Here is a 3,508-nt window from a genome sequence, read left to right as displayed (position 1 = left end):
AACCATTATCATTTATTCAAGAGCCAAAGCCATTAAGATAAATCAAGTTATCAGCTTCCTGTCTCTGAAGTTTGGATCATTTTACAGATCCACATAATAGAGAGCTTCCTTCCTATGAAACCAAAACCTTGAGACCTAACTCATGAATAATATGCTTAGTTTTCATTGAAATATTTTGTCACTTTAAGCTATAATTAGTCAAATCAGTTATGTATTGATTTTGGTAGACCAAACTTTATAGGAAAGTAGACTTATAAGATTCCTGGAGACAACACACAGAAAACAATGCTGAAATTTAAAATAGCCTGTGTTAAAATAGTGCCCAAATGAATATAAGATTTTAAGCAAATTATTTCTACTTTGGGAAAAAATCTTTATAATTTTGGTTTTATAACCAGTTTTACAATCATTTTTATTTCTAAAGAATGAACAGAAAGCACAAAGGGTTTACTTTTTTAAAATATATTTTTTATTGACTTCAGAGAGGAAGGGAGAGGGAGAGAGCGATAGAAACATCAATGATGAGAGAGAATCATTGATTGGCTTCCTCCTGCACGCCCCCTACTGGGGACCCAGCCTGCAACCTGGACATATGTTCTTGACTGGAATTGAAACAGGGACCCTTCAGTCCTCAGGCTAATGCTCTATCCACTGAGCCAAACTAGCTAGGGCAAAGGGTTTACTTTTTTAATGACCTGCTAGAAATGAGCAACACTACAAGAATCTGTCTATACTATTCTAACAAATTAAGATAATGGGCACAAAATGGAGGTAACTTTTTTGATATGCATTGGTTTCTAATGGATATAACCCAATGGAAAGGGATTTGGTGCACATTAATCTGATTTCAAATAAAGACAGAATATTTTTTTTTTTAATTTTCAATAGGTTACTCAATCCTAAATCTTTCTTTGCCTTCATTTCCTGGCATATAAAATGTAGATAATACTTGTCACTTGACTTCTGAATTGTTCAGTTAAAGAGGTGACCCTTGGAGCGTACTTGAAAATAATTTCTGTACAGCTGTTAAGTGCTAATGTGTTAATAGATTTTCAAAGTATCCCCTTAGTGGACCCTGCAGATTCACATTCACTCTTAGTCTGTAATAGATTTTCTTGGCTTGATATAACAATAGAGATAATACATTTTGAATTGATGGTGTAGATTCTGCAATTAGATGAAGACTTACAATTAAGGTTTATGTAAAATTGATGTTTGCCTAAGTTATTTTAAAAGTTGATTACATTTGCAGGAACTAAAGATACAGGCATACCTTATTTTATTGTGCTTTGCTTTATTACATTTTGCAGATTTGGGGGGTTTTTAATTGAAGGTTTGTGACAGTCTTGTGTCAGGCAAGTCTATGGCATCTTTTTTCTAGTAGTATTTGCTTATTTCGTGTCTCTGTCACATCTTGGTAATTCAATATTTCAAACTTTCATTGTTGTATTTGTTGTGATCTGTGATCGGTGATCTTTGTCAAATCTCAGCTGATGGTTAGCAATTTTAGTAATAGAATATATTTTAATTAAGGTATATACTTTTTAGACCTAATGCTATTGTACACTTAATACAATATAGTGTAAACATAACTTTCATATGACTGGGAACCCCTTTGTTTCATTTCGATATTCATTTTATTGCAGTAGTCTGGAATTGAACCTGCAATATCTCCAAGGTATGCCTGTAATCATTTTGCAGTGGTTATAATAAAATCTGAGCTTTCAGACTTGAGAGAGTGTAAAACTCAAGGAAGGTTATTTACAGTATGCTAACTTTGCTAGAATTGGACAGATTCTGTATAAACCAAGTATGAACTTGATATATACTTGAATATACAGAGTTTAAGTAGTAACTTCACAAAGCTATTAGTGCCCTTGTCAATCAGGGTTGTATGATTCACCCCTTATCCAAAAAGAAGACTGTTGCCATTTTTATTTCAAATCCTGAAGTTGATTTCTTCTTGGATGTGATTTCAAATAAGTTGATTTGAATAAATTTCTGTTTCTTAATTAAAACTTCATATATAAAATCCAAAGGCTTTGTATTTTGCTTTTAAAACATTGTCCTTACATCATACATTAAACTAAGAATCTGAAAAAGAAATTTTAAAATCTATATTCTTACACATTTTCTAATTTATAATACATTCCTTTCAGTTTGTGGTGTGTCAGTTTGGGTCTTCCAAAATCGGATGTCACTATGTGATTAAATGTGCAAGAGATTTATCCGGGTGGGGCAATACCTATGAAGGATAAAACTGGAGGGAGGAGATGAAATCTTCAGAGCAAATTGTAGGTCTGACATCTATGAAAGAAATGGAAGGATTGGATTGGGTGAGCAGAGTTAGGACAGTTCTAAAATAACTAGATGGCGATTTAGTTTCCAAGCAAGGGTTGTAAGAGCCTACCATGAATAAAACAAAATTTTAAAGATAACACTTTCGAGGAGAGTTCTGGGGGAAACCAAGATGGCGGCATAGGTTAACGCCGGAGTTTGCTGCCTCGAACAACCACTTCAAAAATACAACTAAAAGACGGAACGGACATCATCCAGAACCACAGGAAGGCTGGCTGAGTGGAAGTTCTACAACTAGGAGGAACCGAGATTTTAAATATATTTTTTTACTGAGAGGAAGGGACAGGGATAGAAATATCGATCAGCTGCCTCCTGCACACCTCCTACTGGGGATGTGCCCACAACCAAGGTACATGCCCTTGACCGGAATCGAACCTGGGACCCTTCAGTCCGCAGGCCGACGCTCTATCCACTGAGCCAAACCGGTCAGGGCAAATGGTATCATTCTTCATAGACCACTGCCCTTATCCAAAAATCTGCCTTCCCAGGCTTAGGTATTTGAAGTTCCTCTATAGTTCATTTATTGGTAGGAGAATTATGCGTGCAGTGCCACATATCTGGAGATAAATCTTCATTTAAGAAGTTTATAGTAGCCCTGGCCAGGTAGTTCTACTGATTGGAGCATCCTCCAGCTATGCCAAGATTATAGGTTGGATCCCTGGTCAGGGCACATACAAAAGTCAAGCAATGAATGCATACATAAGTGGAACAACAAATTGATGTTTCTCTAAAATCAATCAATTATAAAAGTTTATAATAAAATGTCCATCCATTGACCCAACTTAACAGCTTACACAAGGACGCAAAACGTTATACGAATACAGCATACTCTTACATGTAAAATATATGTACATAGTTTGCAAATGGAATTATGGCATCATGACTAGCCAGCAGATTCCGGTATTGTCCCTTTAGCTCTCGCGTTTTGGCCAGAAGGTTCGCGCCCCCTAGTTGGGCCGCAAAGCGCGCTTCCTGGGCTGTAAAAGCCGCCCAGGGTAGGGAATCTAGAACCTGCCCGTGAGCCATTCCTGGAACAGTTTAGCAATTTCCGCCGGGCCGCCCGGACGTCACTAGCCACGGTTGTTTCCTCTGAGTGCTCGGAACTCCGGAAACTGAGGAGCTTTCCAGCCGTTCTCGGGAGAAAAGAGCC

At 37.1% G+C, this 3,508-nt stretch overlaps 1 protein-coding gene across 1 annotated transcript in view; it reads left to right on the top strand.

The window, feature by feature from the left end:
* The first annotated feature begins 602 nt into the window (after nt 1–602).
* MAPK1IP1L (mitogen-activated protein kinase 1 interacting protein 1-like) overlaps nt 603–3,508 on the top strand; it is an 18,391-nt gene continuing 15,485 nt past the window's right edge. Inside the window, exon 1 of the mRNA XM_014529262.1 lies at nt 603–1,678. The gene's annotated coding sequence lies outside the window, so the exon portion shown is untranslated. The remainder of the gene's footprint in view (nt 1,679–3,508) is intronic.

Source organism: Myotis brandtii, unplaced genomic scaffold, assembly GCF_000412655.1.
Source record: "Myotis brandtii unplaced genomic scaffold, ASM41265v1 scaffold675, whole genome shotgun sequence".
In the NCBI taxonomy this organism is placed as follows: domain Eukaryota; kingdom Metazoa; phylum Chordata; class Mammalia; order Chiroptera; family Vespertilionidae; genus Myotis; species Myotis brandtii.
The sequence above is the reverse complement of the archived record's forward strand: the minus strand, read 5'-3'. Positions and strand labels throughout refer to the sequence as shown.